Here is a 23,401-nt window from a genome sequence, read left to right on the forward strand (position 1 = left end):
CATATTTTCCAGAACATATGAAATCCATCCATCTGTCTATCTTCTTAACCCATTTCTTCTAAAAGAGGGCCAGACCCAGCCATGATCAGAGTGCTAATCTGTCATTCTCACGGGGCAGACTTTCATACATATCCACACCTAGTCACACTGGGACAATTTAAATTACCCAGTTCACCTATCTAGGACATCCTTGAGATATGAGAGGAAACTGGAGTAACTGAAGAAAAGCTACAAGCCAGGTGCCTCTCTATGAAAAGCTCATGCAGTAAAAAAAAAAAAAAAACACATGTGCATAGGCATGTATATCTTTCACATTACTATTTGTTGCTGGGCAGTTTAAGGTAAGCATCTCCCATTGTTCTTGTTAATCTCTTTCAGTCCTCTCAGGTTACTTGGTAATCACTTAGGTACCACAAAGATAAAGTTATCTCCGTGAAGTAGGTTTGGACTTCTATTTGGCCTTTCCAAAATCCTGCATTTTTTAAGGCTATTTAGTGTATATTTGCTGGTATGTTGGGGATCATTGTTTCAGTTACATGGCCCAAGCAACAGCTTTAGCAATTTAACAGATGGTGTCACATGTTCTTCAGAATCATTCTGGTTTAGTGTGGAGTTCAGGATAACCTCAAAGAATCTAAATTCTAAAGCAGTAAGTTTAAGCCCACTATATCTGCCCCATCTAATTATCTGATGAAGAATTAAGATCACTTTTATTTGCAGAGAGTACCTGTGCTATCCTGGAAAATAATTAGTAAATAGTAATTAGTAAATAGTTAACATGCAAGAAGCAATTCCACATTTAATTTAGTTATATTTTAAATAAAAGAAATACAATTAATGTTGATTTGATGTTTAAAATTATTCAAATATTTAAAACTGTAATATTTAGTGTTAGGCTAGTAATTGGTTAACTAAACACAACTATATATCTGGGTCTGTTTTCAAACTCTATTTTAAACTTTAGTTGACTAGTTTAGTCTGTTTTAAAGTTTAGTTAAGTATTCAATTGTTTATTTATTCATGTATGTATGAGTTAAATTATATTGTCATTTAATATTTCTTTTTTTTAGTAGCACATTTGAAAGCTGAACATCATTTCATTCTCAGTTATTTAATACGTTTGTCATTTAGTAAAAATATAAATTTGCACTTTGTATTTCTTTCTCTCTTTTTTTGATGAAGTGCCTAACATATTTTAATACAGTACAGTGATGTTCAGGCCTGCTTTTAGACAGAATTAACCTGAACATTTTAGATACTGTTCTTCAGTATTCTGTAGTTTGTCAGCGTCGGATCTGGGAGAAAATTATACTTGCTAATTTCAGTCAAATTATTTCTAAAGTAAAGGTAATTTCCTGACCTAAATGAAAATAATTTCTTAGTTAATCTTTGTTTTGTTCTGTGTCTGAATTCAGAGTTTGAAAAATGTGTCTTACATAACTTTTTTTGTCACACTTAATTTAAGTAGCCTTTTAAATTCCATGATTTTATAGGGATGGCATTTTTTTTTTTACTGAGTTAAAGCTACACATAACAATTCTACAATGGAAAAAATAATTACAGTGTATGTGTTAATGTGTACTTGTGCTCATCTTCAAATTGAGTTTAACTGTATAATTTAAAAGCAATTTAGTTATGAACTGATTAAAAATATGATAAAAAGAAAAAGTAGTTAACAGGAAAAAGTTAATATTAAGTTGAAATAGAGGCATAAGGTTATGCGCAACATAATATTTTGAAATGTATTTTGATATTGCAAAAACATGTTATACAGTGTATATTAAGCAAAATATGTGTATGTTAACAGAGCTGAGCTTTAAATAAGCATTCATTACACAGCTATCTCTGAATAGTGGGACTGATGCTCTGCAGTATGTTGATGCTAATCTACAAATACAGACCTGCATATTAATACCATTTGATCGCAAATGATCATCTTTCTGTCTGCCAATCTGCCTGCCTCCTTAAGGACATCACATATGCAGTTTCTGGTATACTTAAATCGAAACACAGTGTCAGACATGACACATTTATAGAAACATTTAAGAATCATTTCTTACAATTTGAATGTAAAAATAATCGCTTTGAGATCATATTGCTATTTTACTAGTAAATAAATAAATTCCCTTAATGTTTTTCAAACCAGCTACAGTATTTTATAATGGTGGAACAAACTTAGACAAATAGATATTGTAACTTTCAAATTTGAAGTAATCTAAATATTTAATTAAAATATACTTCCTTTGATTTAAAATTATATACCAACTTAGGCATTTAGGATTGGGTTTGTCAAGCTTTGATTGGATGGCATAAAGTGTACTTTTTAAATTTGATGCTCACACTTTTTTGCAATATTGTTTGTATTAAAAGATATGAGTAAAATAAACAATTATTTAGATTATTACTTATTTATATATTCTGTTCATTTTAACAATAAATTTTATTTTATGCATGTATTTATTTTTAACAATAGCTGTATTTAATTTTTGGTATACTGTAAATTCTGCAATTTCTCCTGGCATTAAAAAAGTATCCTATCTATCTATCTATCTATCTATCTATCTATCTATCTATCTATCTATCTATCTATCTGTCTGTCTCTCTGCAGTATCTTATAAAGAAATTGCTATAATTTACAAAATGTGCAATTTCAACTTTCAGTGATTAACTGTTACTTACAGTCAAACAATTGTTTTCATCCTACCTTATAATTATTACAGAGTTTTGTTATATTAGACTATCACACTAATGTCAGGCTGCCTATTGAATAAACTTAAAACCATTTGCACATAAGTTAATTGCATTACGAAATACACCTCTATCCAGTTTTATCAGGTAAAAGTTATAAGAAGTATTGAGGTGCTTGTAACATGTTCCACATTGCCTGAACATTGTGTAATGTCTCTTAACAGATTAGGAGGGTGATCTTATAAAGTGAGCTTTTGGAGTGCAGTAAGCAATTTAGCTTTCAATTTACAATTAACTTTTCAATTTTCTTGCTAAGTATACAATGATTTGTTTTTCAAAGACAGTATGTAAAGTAAATATCTATAGATTTGTTTAAATGGAGAATTAAGTATAGTATGAAGTTAATTTATAATGAACTTTGATTATTTTGTATTATCTAGTTTTCACATTTACTTTGACCAATAACGTAACATCAATTCAAAGGTGCCTTTGCGTGTTTTATTTACTACAGTTCATTTTCATACTACGTATTATACTCATTGCATACTTTAAACAGGTATACTGATGTCATCTTTCCATGTGTTTTGTAAATGTATTTTTCCACAGCTACAATATCATATTGCATTGATTTGCTTTGTAATGTTTTAATGTTGGCCACTGTGTAAGGTAACGTGCTGTATACAACATTTACACTAATTGGTTGAACTACAGTATTTGGATTTGATATTATTTTTCCACAAAATGATTTTTCCAACCAGTATTACAGTTTTGCTGTTACTCTACTGCTTTACCTAGATTTTGTTCATTTATCCTCCCAAAAACACAGTGTATGTAAGTGTATGTTTTTGGAAGGGCAAATGGGCAATATCAGAAAATTAGCACCCTAACATAATTTGCAAGAAACAAAAGCAAAAAAAAGCCTAGTGTATATTATCAAAAACTATTCAAATATCTCTCAGTGTATCAGTATATACATTTTTTTTATTTCTTTATCTGAAACAAAACTCTAGTTGTCATTTGTTGCACAGTGTAATGGTACTTTTGTTTAAACATGGATTTCCAAAAATATATCAGACAATGATTTCTCTTCATAATTCAATGAAAGGGATTCCTGATGGAATGTTGATATTTATATGAAAAACAGGCTTATACTGTAAATAAGGAAATACTTGCACATTGGTGCTATAAAAGATAAGTGGCCTCAAAAATTAAAAGTATAATATAAATTAAAATTAAAGACTTTAAGTAATGCAAGGTGGCCCACATACATTCAAAAGATGTTGCCTCTTTAAGAGAACTTGTTAAAACAACTAAGACTAAATTAAAAACAGTTGGAATCTATTTATGTTATTTCTAAAGCTTATTTTATTCAATTGTTCATACAGAACAGACTCCAAAATACTGTAAAAAGCTTTATTACATAGGATATGATTAAGCTAACTATTAAACTAAAACTCACACACACCCACACAAAAATGACTTTACTATTAACCACTCTTCATTGTATGTAATGATTTGAATATGTGATACTGTCAGAAAAGGCCTTCAGAGCAGTAAACACTAATATTTACTGTATTTACAAAAAACTAATTTCTGAAAACTGAAAGCACATCAACAGTGTATAGTTTTGTAATGTACTCTTAACCTATAGTATATGGTTTTGTCACCTCATATGTCTGCATTTTCATAATGGCCTTTTTTAGAAATTGCTGCATTTTTAATAAAATAGGTAAACTTTACAGCACTCACCCTTTAACATAAAATATAACAAACTCTAATGTGAAGTAGTTAAAGGAACTGTGGATGAAAGAAGAGTGCCATGGTGACCTGTATAACACACATAAAATTTTATTCGAGATCTTTAGGCAGCAGAAACTAAATATTTCTTTTGCTTACTAGATGGCAAATGAAGGTTCATCAAGAAAGTGCAAATACAAAAATTTCAAATATAGGCAGACAATATTAGGGACACTTTGTCAATTGTGCTAATTAAAAAAATAATGAAAAATTTGCCATCATTATCTGTTTGGTAGCTTTTCCTTATTTCTGACTGAGCATATGTGCAGGAATTGATTTTACTTCATGTTACATTTTTTCTTATTAATAAGCCTAGTTGCAAATGATCTCTTTAAAAACTTTCATGTTCAGTATCTCAGGTTTCTGTCACTTGGCAAACTATTAAAATGAAATTAGGATTAAAGATAATGAATGGGGACATTAAGGATTTCATCAAACTTTAAGTCAAGTTATGCATATACTGTAGGTCTTTCAAAGTTGTTTGATAAACCCCAATAACTTTGCTCAATGCTTAAATCATGTGTTGCACTTGCAGTTCAACATTACCTTCTCCATTTATGTTTCCAATACCACAGATCAGACCAGTTAATAAAGACAAAACTAAACAGATGTATAGAACATTTATAAACTACAACAGTATTCCTGCCTTGTGATGCTGCTAGGATAGATTCCAGCCCCCAAGGCGGTCAATGGAATTACGAAATTTGGATGGTATTATCTTATGCTATGCAAGAGTAAACAGAAAAGACATTCATTTGATTAAGAAAAACAGCCTTTGTTGTAATGTCTTAACTATAGTCAGTGTGCATTACCAAATATTTTTGATTTGCTTTTGCATTGTAATGTTTGTAATCATCCCTTTCCTTTTCTTCACCCATACATTCAGAGAGTTATCAAAGCACCGTTTAAAAATTGAATGACTCATTTTTAAAATATTCTGGATATTGGTGAATGACAGAGATGAAGCTTGGTATTCATTTAGATCCAGATTGCTCACAAAGACCGTATACCCTGGCAGTCTTCTTTGTTAACAGTTTTTAAGAATATTAGAATAGAGTTAAATCTCACAATTTAAGTCACACATTTCTAAAATTTCCTTGATATTGGTGGATGGCGGAGATAAAGCTTGGTATTCATTTATATTCAGAACGCTCACAAAAACCCATACCCTGGTAGTCTACTTTGTTGATAATTTTTAAGAATAATAGAGTAAACCTCACTTGTTGCTTTTGAGTCACTAGAAAAAAGTTTTGAATTAATCTCTGATTTCTATCAGTTTCTCAGTCACAGATAAAATATCTAAATGCATCTTCATTTGATACAGAGCTTGCTCTAGATTTTTTGGAAACCACGACTTATGCATAGGCCTACTTGTTTTCCTTGCCCTGGGAAGCTATCACTAAGCAGTCTGCAGCTTTACTATAATTTAAGAAAATGAATCATACAATTTCATGAATTGCTCAAATCAAAAATTGTTTTTAACAGCTACAAATTACAGAACTGGACTTTAAATCAGAAGGTTGCCAGTAGCTTTTAACGTATGCGACTCTGACCCAGTCACTTATGGTATTTTGCTCCTGTTACTAAATGTATATGCAAATAGTAGTATTGTTTATATGTACTTGTGGAGTGACTTGGAATTCTGATTGCTATAGAAAGGACTTATAAAAGGAAAGTCTGTTTGTCTGCCTGTTTTATCACCTTGGTGAAGTTAAAAACATTAGTTATTGTAGGTAACAAACTGAATGTAAAAATTGGTTAGCCATTACTTTACTTTGAGAAAGCGTCAAGTGACCCATAAGCAGAAATATTTTAGTGTTATTAATATAATTTTTGTTCCAGAATATGAATCTAATATTAGGGAGTGGTGTTAAAAAAATCAAGGTTATGTGATGTACAGCGAGTTAGCCTCAGCTGGTTACCTTACTCTACATTTTATGTAGAGGACAACTGTGTTCTACAGAAAATAAATGTACATTAGGTACTGTAAATCACATTTAAAAGATTGACATTTATTATAGTAAGGTGTGTTGTTGGTTCTGATAAGGTTGTCAAACATAAGAATAGTTTGAAAGAACTTCTGTGTCATGGTATTCAAAACATCTGATTACAAGAAAGTAAATGATTAGTACAATAGAAATATCAAGTGCTTCCATATCCATGTATCTTTGTACTCATTGATAATCAAAACAAAATATTCTTAAGAGGAGCAATAAAAGACATTTCTGTAGTGACTTTCTTGAAAGGATGCTACTTGACCCATTTTTGAACAAACTGTCATTTAATGCAAGGTAATGCAAGCACTTGTAGAGAAGTAGTTGAGAAATCTTGACTCTTTTTAACTAAAAGCTTTACCAAGAAAAATATGTACCCCTCTGCATTACAGCTTTCTAAAGAGAAACTTTTTAAAACTTTTTTAAACAGAAAATTTTTTGTATACACAAAAAATAGTTGGTAATGTTACTCTCCAATTATGTTATATAGCATATATGCGAAAGGGTCATAAATTGCATTGTGCTTCTGTGCTTACACATTTTATTGCCAAGGAAAAATCACAATGCTTGTGCAATGACAAATGAGTTGCTTGAGACAGCTCAAAGCATTTTCTTCCTGTCTGAATATTAAGAAGGCCTGCTATATTTTTGGAGTACCCTTTGGTTCAAAATATATTGTTTTTCCCATTACCTTACATAACACCCTCTCCAACTAACACGTTCACTTAGCTCAGACTTTACGTACTTACCAAAGGCAATCTTTCACTTTCCAGTAATGTTTTCTTTCCCCCAGAGATAACCAGCAATGATGGAAGAGAGCCAGGTCCTTATAGCAAGAAGGCCAAAGAGCAGGATCTTCTTTCTTACCACACCTCCAGGTTCTTCATCTGTCTGTCTTTCTCTATCTTTTTCTTTCTCTCTCTCTCTCTCCCCCTCTCTGTTGCTCTCTGTTGAAATCGAAGAGCAGGTTTCACACGCTGTGGTGAGATGGAAACTTCAAAGAATGGTTTCTCTTTTCTCTGAAACAAACACAGAATCTATTTTTTAAGTCAACTTTCTTATCTTATAAATGTTTAAATGTCATCAAAATTATAATATATATGATTTCGCATTATAGTTTTTCTCTTTCTGTTATATATGTATATATATATATATGTGTATATACAGTATTTATGTTATGGTCCTTAAATTTACTGTGTTTATTTAAAAAAATATAAACACATCAATATTTTAATGGAAATTGATACACATTACATTTCCTCTATAGCTCCCATTTCTGTACTTGTTTGTTGAACAAATGTCACAGTAGTATTTCTCAAGATTTAGATTGCAGCTTTTTTGCATAAGCCTGAACCAAGCCCAAACTGAGTGGCAATGTGTTACATGTTGATTAGTATATACAATGGAGAATTTCACTGTTTGTTGTACATGTGATAGTAATGACCCTATAAACCTTGAGATCTTCATTGCTGAATACCTGCTGCATGCTGCCTCAGCAAGTGGTTAATTGTTAAATTAAAATGCCTGCACTGCCTGAATCGATATATAAGTAAAAATTTCCCTGATTTTGTTTTGAGTTTAGCACTTATCACATGTATCAGAAACGCTAAATCTTACAACCATTACATCACATCATCTCCTGGTGCTGTCACAATTTTTGCATTCCAGGACAGTTTTTTTCTGGATGGATGTTCACAAAGCATTGTCAGAGATGAAATTTGCCCATCTGCTAAAATAGTTCTACTGTAAATGCTTGTTTTCAATCATTTCATTTGCAACTTTCTTATGTTAAACCATTTGAAAGAAGAAGCTGCAGAACTTGACCTTTCAAATAAAGAGATTTTCTGAAGGTTTATGGATGCTAACAGTATTTTTTAATGTGTAGTTGAACTGGTTGGATGTGGTTGAATGTACTAAGCAGATCTGCCTTTAATTATGATATTATCTGTCTTAATAATTAATAAGTTTTGTTATCACTTCCTGTCAGTGAGAAAACATGGTTTATATTTGAATTCTGAGTCAGCAGTAATAACTTTAATAATAAGCGTTGAGACATCCCTTTTTAAATTCAATATCTGATTTACATTTATTAATATTTTTTATTAATGGACACCATAATAACATATTCTTTAGCACTACTACCATACAGCCCCATCAGACTATACTGGTTACTGTCTGTTTCAGGTTTACCCATTTTGCTTATGGGGTTTTCCTCAATATATTTGTATTTTTCACATGCCTCATTCCAGAGACAGTCAGTTTAAGTTGATTAGTAATCATGTATGTATATTCATATGTGTCTGTGTGTATTTGTGTGTGATTTTGTCTTGAAATTATGTAATATGAGGCCTGATAGGTATGAAGAGAACTTTCCCCATACAATTATACTAGAACTGCCAGGCTATATTATTGTCACAAGGCAGAAAGGATCCATGTACTGTACTCTTGCTGTTTATGTTGAATGCTAACAACAATATCCACATTGTGCAGCAGAAATCTAGACTTGACCGGCCAGGGTTCATTTTTGGCCAGTTTTTGGTAATTATGTGCCCACTGTAGCCTCATTTTCCTTTTCTTCACTGGCAACAGTAGAATCCAGTGTTGTAGTCAATCCACTTCAGGGATTGTAGGATTGTGTATTCAGAGATGGTCTTTGGCACACTATTGTAGTTAATAACTCTAACTCGAATATGTTTGACCTTTCTCTGACCCCTTTCATTGACAAGGTGTTTTCCCACACAGAATGGCTGCCTCCTGAATGTTTTTTGTTTAAATCGAAATTCTCAGCAGCCTATAGTGCTTATATTCAAATAGCCATGTTTCTGAAACACTGGAACCATCATGTCTGGTACAAAAAATCATACCATGGTCTAGGTCGCTTAGATCATGTATCTTCCTCACTCTGTTATTTGGTAAATAACAACTAAACCTCTTAACCATGTCTGCATTCTTTAAATGTAATTTGCTGTTTGGAGAAACAGAGCAAGTAGAAATAACATTTCTGAGTGTTTTATTTTGCACCAAAGTGGCTTTCTTGTATTTCTTGAAATCATATCATTAATACTGAGTAGTGTAGCATATCTCTGTTTCTGGGTTATTTATTTATTTATTTGTTTGTTTTAAGTGGGTACTCTTTTTTATTTTCCTACATTGTGAGTTTCCCCTTGGGATTAATAAAGTTTATGTATCTATCTATCTATCTGTCTATCTATCTATCTATCTATCTATCTATCTATCTATCTATCTATCTATCTATCTATCTATCTATCTATCTATCTATCTATTTGAAAAAATGTGCATGTAAGGTCACTAGGTATGAATCAGTGTTCTTGTTTGTTTGAATAACCTGTAAGCTTCTGGAAGATTAGACTCCAGTTTCTTCTTACCAGGTAGTGTACAAAGTGGGGGTAGAACATTGATGGATAGAGAAATGGGTGAAAGTATGAGGGACTTATTTTTTCATGCCTTCTACAGATAATGTATTTAAAGGTCTTCTTTGTATTCTTAACATGTCCATGATATTGAATACATTAGATTTTTTTAGTTGCATGTTTTTTAACTGTAATATATACTTAATAATTGTAAATCATATTGGTTGTTAAGTTGTAGTAAGAATAATTAGAATTCATTTTTTATTTTTTTAAGGTTTTTACATGGTGGTCTAGCAGACAACACTTACTCCTTGGAGTAAATCTTTCATGGATTTGGCATATACTTCCACATTTCAAAGACATGGTAAATGTCAACTCGAAATTTTCCAGGTGTAACCATGCTTGAGTGACTTCTTGGTCCAACTTTCTGACATGAGTAGCTGGTTACGGTTTAGAAAGATTCTGCACCCGGTAACAGTAAGCAGAAAACAACTAGTTTAGCAATAAGAGAAAATCCTAAAATTTTCATTTCTTCCTCTGTATTTTTGTGGGCTTCCCTGAAGGAACATCTGTCCAGGACGAATGAATACAATTGCGCCCAGAAATGTGGCCTATGATCGATAGGTGTCACACTTGTGGTTGGTTTCAGTAGTGTACACATTGCAGCTTGGAGTAGTTGTTCATTCCTTTGATTCTGAAATATGTTCAGAGGTTTTAAAAACTATGATATGCAGGTTAAGTGGATTGCAGACACATAGTTGACCCTAGTGTGCATGTTATGAGTATGAATGTGTTCACCCTGCGATATACTAGCACCCTGTTCAGGGAATTGTTCCTGCCTTGAACCCTATGTTTGCTAGGATAGGCTCCAGCACCGCTCAAACCTGCTCAGGATTGAGTAGGCTTAGAATGGTATAGTACTGTATATTAAGAAACAAATTATTTGAATTGTATTGCCAAGTATTTTGTGATAATTTCTCAGTTTGAAATGTGCAATTTTAAAAACAGTTGTATTTATCGTATTTTAGCTTAAGGAAATTTCTGTACCTAGGTTGCATTTATTCTTGTTTATTGGGCTGTCTGTTCACATATAGAAACTATAAAATGTAATAAACGTCAGTAATTGTACCTTCAATTACTTTCTTCTCTTTTTATCGTTCCAGACTAGTACATTTCATGACCTATCAAAAATATCGTTGACTTAAAGAATTGCTGAAGTCTTGGCATTGTGCAGATTATTTTTTTTCTATTTATTAACAAATCATTTTACCATGCCTTTTTAATGCTAATTAAACATTACAGTGGTTAACTGGAAAGTAGTAATGTAAACTGAGTGTGTATCATGATATTTTATATTTTTGCACTATATCCATAAAATGTAACGTTTTCATTTTCTTAATGCATACAAATAAATTAAGAATCTCAAAATGGTATGCATTAAAACAATACTGTGATACTCCAATCAGAATCTATTGTTTAGAAAATAATAAAGTGATAACAAGTCTTTAATTAATTTAATTACAAAGCGTATATATCATAAATGGCAGTTTAAAAAACAAACAATTAGTTTATTCAGCAATAAAGTAATTAATGATTATAAAAATACACATACAGTATTTTAAAAGTTATGAGATATACAGTATATATATTTTGTCATGCACGTGCGCATAGGGGATGGCTTATTGGCTCTGTTGATGGTAATTCACTGCTGCTCAACAGGTTGGCGCTGTATATGAATGTCTTTTCTCTTCCTCCCTCTGCAGACTAGAAGATTTATGGCTTTAACACCAATGATGTTACTTCCAGTGTCCATCCACTTGGATCCGCCTCTTCCTTCCGGTGGTCCTTAAATCCACCATCTTGTATCTGAAAAGTCTTTTTTTTTCTCAACGCCATTTGTAAACCATGTTTATTTTCATCATAATTATATGGGATTTGCCTATGGGTGTCCCAGGTCCTTATGTGTCTGTATGTATATATATATATATAGTTATGTGCATGTGCAAAGGAGACAGTTTAAAGGCTTTGGTGGTGGTGATCCTGTCCAGGGATTGGCACTGTGTGATAACGTTCTTTCTTTTCCTCCCTCGGCAGAGTGAAAGATTGATGGCTCTCCTTCACCAATATTACTTCCGGTTTCTGTTCATCTGGACCTGCCCCTTCCTGCCTGACTGACATATGACCAGAAGAACAGGCATCTTGGCCAATCAAATGAGACTCAGGTCTGAGAAGACATTTTTGCACTTACATACTGTGACACTGGCACCCCCAAAACAGCGCTCAACAAACCCCCAACTGATCTGAAACTCTGTTAAAACAGGCAGGGGTGGTTGTCCTCTACCAGTTCAACTGCAAGTTCACAGGCTCACTGCACAACAAGTCTGTCGCCCGATGATTGATGCAGGGACCATTTAAAACCACCACTGACCTGGCCTTGCTCTCTTTTCTGTCTTCTCTCTCTCCAGAATTAGCCTGCTCCAGCCGTTGACCCTCAGCCACTGAACCTACCTGTCAAGGAAGGCTATCTGTTCTTCTAATTTGAAGAAGGGAGCTAATGCAGGGCGGTTGAAAATATCACTGCTTACTTGCTGTGATTTTGTTTGCAGTGACTGCTCTAGTTTGAATATATGCTGAGACTGTTCCTGTCTTCACTACAATAAAGCTGATTTTCTCAGGAACCAATGGACTCACCTCCTTCTCTCCCTTGTGGAAGTCTGTGACCCACACATCACAAGGTGTTTTCTTTTTCTGAAAAGAACTTCAGAACATCCAATTATATGGGGTTCGCCAAAGGTGCCCCAACTCTTTGACAGTTTCAGTCTTGTTTATCACTAAATATATATATATACAGTAAAATACAATGTGTGTATCTTATATATAAACGTTTACATGTGGAAGTGTGTGTGTCTGTCTGTCCGGCCCGGAAGTGAGAGGTGGAGTAGGGGTAAGGGCTCCACCTCCGAGGAAACAGAAACTATCTTAGCCACTAATACACAAGCAAGGCCAGCACATCTGCAAAACGAAACCTCCAAAGAATGAGTCACTTGCTTAGCTGCTAATACAGAAGCGTGGCAAGCACATCGGCAAAATGGTATCCTTTTACTTTTCCTCCTGCTGCTAATACACAAGCGAGGCAAGCACATTGGCAAAACGAAACCTCCAAAGAAAGACAAACTTACTTAGTTGCTAATGCACAAGCAATGCAAGAATGTCAGCAAAATGAAACCTCCTAGGAGAGAGATGCCCAGAGTAGTTCCTTTCAATTACCGGACATTTCTACATTTCAATTTTTTTTTCTGACGATTTTAATAGTTTTTAGGATCCCGCACTTTTGACAGCACAGGCTTACACAGCTACTATATATATATATACTGTATATATAAATATATATATATATACAGTGGTGTGAAAAACTATTTGCCCCCTTCCTGATTTCTTATTCTTTTGCATGTTTGTCACACAAAATGTTTCTGATCATCAAACACATTTAACCATTAGTCAAATATAACACAAGTAAACACAAAGTGCAGTTTTTAAATGATGGTGTTTATTATTTAGGGAGAAAAAAAAATCCAAACCTACATGGCCCTGTGTGAAAAAGTAATTGCCCCCTTGTTAAAAAATAACCTAACTGTGGTGTATCACATCTGAGTTCAATTTCCGTAGCCACCCCCAGGCCTGATTACTGCCACACCTGTTTCAATCAAAAAATCACTTAAATAGGAGCTGCCTGACACAGAGAAGTAGACCAAAAGCACCTCAAAAGCTAGACATCATGCCAAGATCCAAAGAAATTCAGGAACAAATGAGAACAGAAGTAATTGAGATCTATCAGTCTGGTAAAGGTTATAAAGCCATTTCTAAAGCTTTGGGACTCCAGCGAACCACAGTGAGAGCCATTATCCACAAATGGCAAAAACATGGAACAGTGGTGAACCTTCCCAGGAGTGGCCGGCCGACCAAAATTACCCCAAGAGCGCAGAGACGACTCATCCGAGAGGTCACAAAAGACCCCAGGACAACGTCTAAAGAACTGCAGGCCTCACTTGCCTCAATTAAGGTCAGTGTTCACGACTCCACCATAAGAAAGAGACTGGGCAAAAACGGCCTGCATGGCAGATTTCCAAGACGCAAACCACTGTTAAGCAAAAAGAACATTAGGGCTCATCTCAATTTTGCTAAGAAACATCTCAATGATTGCCAAGACTTTTGGGAAAATACCTTGTGGACTGATGAGTCAAAAGTTGAACTTTTTGGAAGGCAAATGTCCCGTTACATCTGGTGTAAAAGGAACACAGCATTTCAGAAAAAGAACATCATACCAACAGTAAAATATGGTGGTGGTAGTGTGATGGTCTGGGGTTGTTTTGCTGCTTCAGGACCTGGAAGGCTTGCTGTGATAGATGGAATCATGAATTCTACTGTCTACCAAAAAATCCTGAAGGAGAATGTCCGGCCATCTGTTCGTCAACTCAAGCTGAAGCAATCTTGGGTGCTGCAACAGGACAATGACCCAAAACACACCAGCAAATCCACCTCTGAATGGCTGAAGAAAAACAAAATGAAGACTTTGGAGTGGCCTAGTCAAAGTCCTGACCTGAATCCAATTGAGATGCTATGGCATGACCTTAAAAAGGCGGTTCATGCTAGAAAACCCTCAAATAAAGCTGAATTACAACAATTTTGCAAAGATGAGTGGGCCAAAATTCCTCCAGAGCGCTGTAAAAGACTCATTGCAAGTTATCGCAAACGCTTGATTGCAGTTATTGCTGCTAAGGGTGGCCCAACCAGTTATTAGGTTCAGGGGGCAATTACTTTTTCACACAGGGCCATGTAGGTTTGGATTTTTTTTTCTCCCTAAATAATAAAAACCTCCATTTACAAACTGCATTTTGTGTTTACTTGTGTTATATTTGACTAATGGTTAAATGTGTTTGATGATCAGAAACATTTTGTGTGACAAACATGCAAAAGAATAAGAAATCGAGAAGGGGGCAAATAGTTTTTCACACCACTGTATATATATATATATATATGGTTGAAATAGTTTTCTGTCAAATAATGCAAAGAGTATGCGACACGTGTTTCGCCCTAATTCTGGGCTCATCAGGTGTACACACTCACTGCACCCCCCTCTCGGGGAATTGAACCTCGGACGTCAGCGGCAAAGCCTCTAACGTTGCACCACGGCATGTGGTTCATTCATTTGACAGCATGTAGATCGGGGTAATTACATTCATTGCATTCATAGTCTGTGTCACAATCTGATTGTATGGGTGGTTACCTACCAGGTAACGCAGTGAGTGTGTACGCCTGATGAGCCCAGTATTAGGGCGAAACACGTGTCGCGTACTCTTTGCATTATTTGACAGTAAACTATTTCAACCATTCTATGATCTGCTTCTCGCAACTGAAATGAGGGCACCGTGGCGGATGTTAGCTGACTTGCTGACCAACCACAAGCGTTACCTGGTAGGTAACCACCCATACAATCAGATTGTGACACAGACTACGAATGCAATGAATGAATATATATATATATATATATATATATATATATATATATATATATATATATATATACATACATACATACATACTGTATACATAGAAGAGGATCCAGGTGCACCTGGAGCATTTCCGGGTGCCCATGCAGCATTTCCTCTACACCCGGGGGCGTTGCCGAAAAAGGATCGCAGAGCACCTGGAGCACTTCCAGGTGGACTATAAAAGAGGCTGCCTTATTCCGTTCGAGGAGCCAGAGTTGGGTGGAAGGTGGACAAAGCTTGCGGGGGAGGAGTCGTGTCGACCTGACAAGGAAAGAGAAGGACTGAGCTGTATTATTGTGGTGATTTGTTCTCTCTGTCCTGGGAGGGCAACGAAATAAATAAATCACATGTTGTTTGTGTGTCTCTGTGCTTGTCTGTGTTGAGGTTAGGGCGGCGGTACACACCCAAGGCTTTCACTATATACAGTACATAGCCATATAATCAGATTGTGATTCAGACTACGAATGCCATATATATATACGAATGCCATATATATAGTGTCAGATGGCTGGGGCTTTCACCTAGCCGGGATGCCTTGAGGATGGAAGGACTGGGAGAGAGACAATACCTACCCCAGGATACGAGAGGGCAGCCCTCCTGGTTTGCATCGGGGCCATGGGATTGTTGCTTGGAAGCTCATGCCTGCTGAGGCCGTGGCCTCCGCCAGGGGGCACCTGCACAATTGTGGAGCCCTAGATGGTAGCACTTCCACCACACTCGGAAGTGTTGCCAGAATGAGATCCGGAAACACCTGGAGTACTTCCAGGTGTCCATGCAGCACTTCCACCACTCCTGGGAGTGCTGCCGGAAGCTAATGGGAATGCACCTGGAACACTTCCTGGTGCAATATAAAAGAGGCCGCCTCACTCCATTCTGAGAGCCGGAGTCAGGAGGTGAAGGACAGAGCTTGCAAGGAGAGGACTGGAGGCAACAAAAGAAAAGACACACAGAGTGAGAGAGAAAAGGAAAAGAGAAGGAGAGAAAAGGACTAAGCATTACTTGTAGGAGAATTGTGGGCATTGTGTGCTGTGAAAAGGAAAAAAAACAAGAAATAAAAGCGTGTGACTTTGGACTTGTGTCATGGTGCCTGTCAGTGTCGGGACTGATTTACCACTAATATTTATACACAGGGTAAGTCAAAATTATGTTAACACTAATGGTACTGCTATGTATACACTTATATGCAATTTTTGTGGACAATTTATGTGCCACATATGGTACAGTACATCCGGAAAGTATTCACAGCGCATCACTTTTTCCACATTTTGTTATGTTACAGCCTTATTCCAAAATGGATTAAATTCATTTTTTTCCTCAGAATTCTACACACAACACCCCATAATGACAACGTGAAAAAAGATTACTTGAGGTTTTTGCAAATTTATTAAAAATAAAAAAATTGAGAAAGCACATGTACATAAGTATTCACAGCCTTTTCTTTGAATTTACAATTTACATTGTTGTAAATCATCTTGAACATATGAAGTATGTTTTGTGAATAAATTGTTTCGGCCATTCAAATGTTAACATAATTTTGACTCACACACATATATAAAGGTATCAAACTAAATTTTATATGTATTATAATTCATAAAATATTTACCATACCTACAGAATCTTTCTTAGACAGTCTCCTTTGTAAGGGAACTGCCAAGTCTCACCGCTATGGGGCACACACACATTGAAGATGAATGCTATTATTTTTAGAATCACATTAATGCATTTCATAAAAGGCTTCATTTAATTCAAACATGTTCATTTATTTGTTTATCTGATTTTCTCCAGAGAATTTCCTGAGAGCAAGGGGCTCTCCTAAACAGGACATCAGCCCACTTTTGGCTACACTAATAAACAAACCAACTCACCTTCCCACAGAGGCAATCAAGTTTAGTTCAATTCAGTATTTACTTGCATATTTCTTTATTTACACAGAAAGAAAGAAAAATTGAAAGAAAAAGGAATTTAAAGTATGTTCCTCAATAAAATACATAGTGTTTAAGTAAGCTGATAGTTTGAAATCTTGAGGGAATAAATGTCGTTTCTAAATCTAGAGGTGTTATCTTTTGGTTATGAATTATGTGGTCGGCCTTGAGTGCTACTGCAAAAATGTTTTGGATTTGTATGAGTTCTAGTGTAGGAATGTTTAAGGCTATAATTGCAACCTTTTGTAAAATCTTATGATCAGAAACTAAGACGCAACGATACTACTCTTTGATAACTTTGTAATATAAACTTACTGTTACACTTATGTAGAAACTGATATGATGTGCCAAATATAGGTTTGATAAGTTATTAAAGTCTTTTGTACAAGGTACAGTAAAATTCTTACTTCCATCTACTAATCAACATGCAATACATTGCCACTCTCTGGCACCATGATTGGTGAATATACTACCTTACCTCAAAATGTCTGTGCTCTTTTTTACCTTTGTTGAGTTCTTTGATAAACCAATATAGTTATACTAGGAAATAAAATTTTTGCGATGATTATGGTATACTATTTTGTAATAATCAAGCCACCATCACAATTTTACTAAAATGCTGTTCTCTGTAGAAAAACAGTATAAAGTAAAATTCAATTAGTAGTTGTATGAGGAAGCAAGGTTGAGCATGTGCCTTCTTAATTACGACAGTTAAATATTTAGACCAAGTTAAATTGGTGGTGCAAATACTGCACAGGAATTTTAAAATGTTGATCATCTCTACAGCAGCCCTGTTAATGTTAAGGGCATGAGCTCCCACCTTGTTTTTATATATCAACTGTCATTTACTTTTAATTAGACCGTAATACAGCTTTCTGGTCACACAGTACTAGATGGACAAAAAAAGCAAGCAAAGACACAGCCCCTTGAGTAGTTCATTTTACTGCCATTTCTCTGACGGTCTCAAAGTCTAGAATCGATATAGAGTGATGCAGACTGACTGGCGGAGGAACACAGTAGACATTCCTAGGCAGTACAGTAGACAGACGTCAAGCAGTTGGTAAACTCAACCCAAAAAGAAGCACAGTCCACTACTCTTTATTGCACTATGCCATAATGAGGTGCTGTATACTCTCATTAAGTAAAACTAATGAAGTTGATGCCAAATAAGATTATTTTTTGGAGTTGTAGTCTCGGAGACCATTCTTACAGATATTATTCAAAGTGTCAAATCTTTATTACTTCTAGCTAAAAAAAAAAACCTTACTAGTAAAGATATATCTGGGCTTAGTGATAGAGCTAACCAAAAGGTAATGAAAGGAGGATATTGTGACTGAATATGTAAACCAAAAAAAGCAGATAAAGATGAATTAGCATCTTCTTTTATTTCAAATCCTGATTAAAAATCACCATACTACAATAGCATATTCATTCTTAGGTGATCCTTATAAAATGTATTTGAATATTGCATCCTAAAAAAAGAAATATTAGTTGTTGAGTAAGTGTAAGTTTCAAATTGTATTTGTTAAATGCCATATTTGTTTCTTTCTTTTTATATTTAAACCTAACTTATAAAATACACAATAGTGTAATTTTACACTTTATTTAGATACTTGAAATTGAAGGATCCTTATGTACTGTATATAGGTTTATTACTTTATATTTATACTGTATTCACATGGTATGATATACTGATTAATGTGTGTATTATTATATATACAAAGGTCCTTACAATACAATAAATAATTCTGAAATACTTCCAGCTTATCAATGGATAATCATACAGGACACAATTAATTCAGTGACAGGCTTGCATTTGGTAAATGCATGAAATATTGTATAGTAGTCTATTTAAAGAATAATTAAAAGATATCATATCTCTTTTGAGACATATTGTAAATTCTCCTAGGTAATGTTATTCTGATTTTGCATAAACTGTACAACTTTTCTAGTACCTCTGTTAGAAAATATGATTTTGCAATTTATTTATTATTTTAAATTAATGTATGTACATATATGTGCTTACGCACATAAAATAATTTTAAGCATCCTGCCATATCAAATATTTATATACAAAACAGGATATCAAGAAAAAGTAATGTTGATTAATAATAATAGTTTTTCTCTGAATTTGGATTGGTGATATTTAATTTTTTTTTATTAATTGATGTATCTGATTAGAAAATGCTTTTACAATTATTCTACTGACGTGGTAGTAATTCATTGTCATGCTGCACAATGATGTTATAATTTTGTATAGTCAAAAGTACAACTACATTTTCTGTGTAAAACTTTAACAAAACCAATATTTTATTATAAAATAATTTGATATCTCAATAAACTGCTTCTTCAAATAATATTCAAGTGCTTTACATGCCAGTTATATTTCTTTATATTTAAAAATGAAACATTTTTGTCATAATCTGGATTTTGGATGCTCCTGGTTGTATTTTTGTACATTAAAGATCATGTAGATAATTCTTCTTTTTTTTCAATATAATATGACTATGGTTGCTTCACACAGATGTTGTGTAATATATTGTGTCAACTTGTCCCACCGACAAAAGATAGTGGCACATAGCTTCTGAAATTTGTATACAGGATAACAGTATAGAGCTTTAGTACACTTTTAGTGGTAGACTTGATTTATTTGGTGACATTTCTTGACTACAACTTTTGATTTGTGTCTCTATGCTCTGGTATTTTGGTTATTTAAGATTTTCACTGTGTTTTTGACTTTGATGTTTTTCTGGATATTATTTTTGCCATCTCCAGTAAGTGTTCGGTTTCCTGGTCATACCTTCGATCCTGCCTGCTTGCATTCAAATATAAAATCTTAAAAATTTTAAATTATAATTCAAAGTTCAAACATTTTTCCATTAAAGAGCTTAACAAATCATATAGGACAAATCATTTAGGCTGAGGCAGTGTGATAGTTTTTCTTTACCTAGTTTTTATAAGCCAAAGTCAAGTTGCAACCTTGATATTATTCTTAGCATAACAGTTTACAAAACATTTAAACTCTGTAATTCTGTATATAGTAGCTGTAGCCAAATGGGTAAATCAATACCTGACTCTTTCAAGGACTTAATGAAAAAGCAGCTGGCATCATTTTAATTCATTTCTTTAATTATTTATAATATTCAAATCAGATGTCTTTCTGGTATTTTTGTTTTAAATTGTACAAGTTCACCCCCTTCTTGATTACTTCACTTAGCATAATCACTCCTTTTAGTCTATACAATATTTTTTAACCTTTAGGAATTCTGCCATTTGAAGTGACCAATGAACAACAGTTATTCGATGGTTTGAATGCAAATGCATGAATTTTTTTTTGTACATGAAAATTAATTAATTTGTTGACTGAAAGTCAAAACCCTTGGTTCTCCATCATGCTGTTCTGTTTCTGGATATACAAGTTTTATAGACATAGTGTATTTAGCTTTATTAGTATACATTGTTTACCTTTAATAATACATATAAGTAATACAATAAATATTGGTAATTATACAATAGATATAAATAGTGACAAAAAGGTACATTTACATTTCTGGTTATATTTTATTCCAGGAGCCTTTTTGGAATTACTAAAGTATTTTTTACACAGTGGATTTTTTTTTTTGAAGACTTTAGGTACACTTTGCAGCTCTTTTAATGCTTATAACTTCCTGTCTCTCAAAATCTACCAATTAGTGTATCTAACTTTTATTATTTGCATATAACTTTATTGCATTCTGTCACACTGTTTTTCCCTCGAATATCATAGATCTGATTTTTACATATAGCATCTAAGAGTTAGTAATTGTTTTAATTTAGCTTCAGACCAAAAAGTATTATGCCCTTTGATGGTCTTAGTCCAGCGCAATTAAGCTAAATTGAAATACTAGCCTTATATAACATCAATTAGTCTTCATGTTACAATATGGGGAGGCAGCCATTTATTTCAAATATGGTTGGTCGGTGTAAGCAATTTACGGAATTTTTAAAAAATATTGACTACCTATGAGTGTTTCTTGTTTTAAGGAGCCGATAATACTTTTTTGATGTAATAAGAGAAACAGTGGATTAGCCAAAACAGTGTGGTATATTATTATATTGCCTGATACATCTTGTATGTGTGGTGTTTTAAAGACTCTTCTGATTAGTTAATAGCTACATTATCCCAATATCTTATCTATACTTTTTTTGTAAAAGCTCGTCTCCACTTCAACAACATGACACATAAAGTTTTCCATATTCCTATTACCCTTTGTGTGAAGAAATGCTTCCTGTTTAATCTACCATGTTGACCCATATAAAAAGGATTTTTTAAAGTCTAAATAAGCTGTGTTAAACACTTTCACTTTCTACACGTTTGTTTGCCTATTCAAAAAAGAATAAAAATGTGTTCAACTGGATCTTCCCTTTCTATTCCTAGGCTAGCTTCTTTTTCCTTCTCCTTTTGGCTGTGGGGGTTGCCACAGCGGATCATCTTGTTTCAAATTTTCCTGCCCTCTACATCTTGCTCTGTTACACCCACCACCTGCATGTCCTCTCCCACCACATCCATAAACCTTCTCTTAAGCCTTCCTCTTTTCCTCTTGCCTGGCAGCTATATCTTTAACATCCTTTTCTCAATATAATATAATATAATATTCTCAATTTTCATATAAACCCAGCCACAGGGGATACACAAACCCGTATGTTTCTTCATGCCGGTCCCAAGCCCGGATTAATGGGGAGGGTTACGTTAGGAAGGGCATCCGGTGTGAAAATTTGCCAGATCAATATGTGGACGATGATATTCCTAGGCTGGCCAATACAGGGCATATTATTTTAAAGAAATCTTGTTTAATGTCTAACAATAATATCATACAAAGATCTTACACAGGTCAGAGGGTATATCATCGATCTTCATATGGAATGGAATCTCATTCACAGCGTTCAGTCATTACTTAGGCCTACTATAAGCTTCCTAATGGATGGATTAATTAAGTGAGTGAATCATTTATTAATTTGATTGTTTCGAAAATGTATCTATACATAGTCACTATTACATTATGTTGGGCAACTAAAATTATTAAACAATTCACGCTATATTAAGCATACAGTATATCGTCTACCCTTTCCCATTAACAGACATGTCTCAGCTTGCCACATTGCTGATCGTCCTCAGCACCAGATTCAGGTAAATTCACTAATACATAAACCTTTATTGCTGAAAGAAACTACTGATGTTATCAGAGTAAAGGTTGGGCTATCTACAATATGTGATTAATTTCAAATATTAATGACATTAACACATACACATATTGCTTTAACCAACCAGTCAACCGCCTACAGACCAGATTAATCCAAATTAGTTGTAGGATATTAAAAAAAAAAATGTAGATAACTCTAGGAAATATAGATAATTTACAAATTTACAAACTTTAAGGCCAAATGGACAAACAATGAATGTACAGTCTTACAGCTTATTTTTGATAAATATGGACGTTTGGTGTAGTTTTGTCATATATTTTTGATAATTAAAATATTTAGTTACATAACTGCAGCATTTTTTAAGTATATCTTTCCCCAGGTCGAAAAAATTGACATGTTCAAATGAATTCCTGTTATTGCCATGTGTTTCTGATAGTGAAATTTTAAATAAGTCATCCCAAAAAATATCCAAGTTTTCTTTTTAAATATTGATTTTTTTTTATTTTTGGTTATTCTGTGATGGACTGAAGCGTTGTTTAGGTCTGTATCATGTCTTGCTTTGATTTCTGCCAAGAATTACATTAACATATGTGGGATATTACAGCATAGTATTGAATTTTTTTATAATACGTTTGTTTGATGTTGTTTTTTACTTTTTTATCAAAGTGTTCAAAATGTAAATAGTAAGAGATTTTTATCTGTCTGTATAACTGAAATTCCAAAGTCTATGAATGTCATCAGTGTACATCTGTGTATGCCTGTAATGCACAACTTTTACCAACACAGAGACAAACATATTTTCCTAGTAGAAATATAGGATTCAGTAAACTCCATGTTCATATCAACTTTCAGTCTACCACAAGGTGGTATATGGTTCAGAGAACTAAATAAATAAAAGA

At 33.9% G+C, this 23,401-nt stretch overlaps 1 protein-coding gene across 3 annotated transcripts in view; it reads right to left on the reverse strand.

Annotated features, from left to right (window-relative positions):
- The window catches only part of LOC114660520 (forkhead box protein P2-like), a 139,834-nt gene that overhangs the window by 115,138 nt on the left and 1,295 nt on the right, over window positions 1-23,401 (reverse strand). For 2 of the 3 annotated variants that reach the window (XM_051933506.1, XM_028813265.2), the window contains exon 3: window positions 7,229-7,498. The exons of the other annotated variant lie outside the window; for it this stretch is intronic. The gene's annotated coding sequence lies outside the window, so the exon portion shown is untranslated. The remainder of the gene's footprint in view (window positions 1-7,228; window positions 7,499-23,401) is intronic. 3 annotated transcript variants of the gene reach the window in all.

The sequence above is a fragment of the Erpetoichthys calabaricus genome, chromosome 11 (assembly GCF_900747795.2).
Source record: "Erpetoichthys calabaricus chromosome 11, fErpCal1.3, whole genome shotgun sequence".
NCBI lineage: Eukaryota > Metazoa > Chordata > Cladistia > Polypteriformes > Polypteridae > Erpetoichthys > Erpetoichthys calabaricus.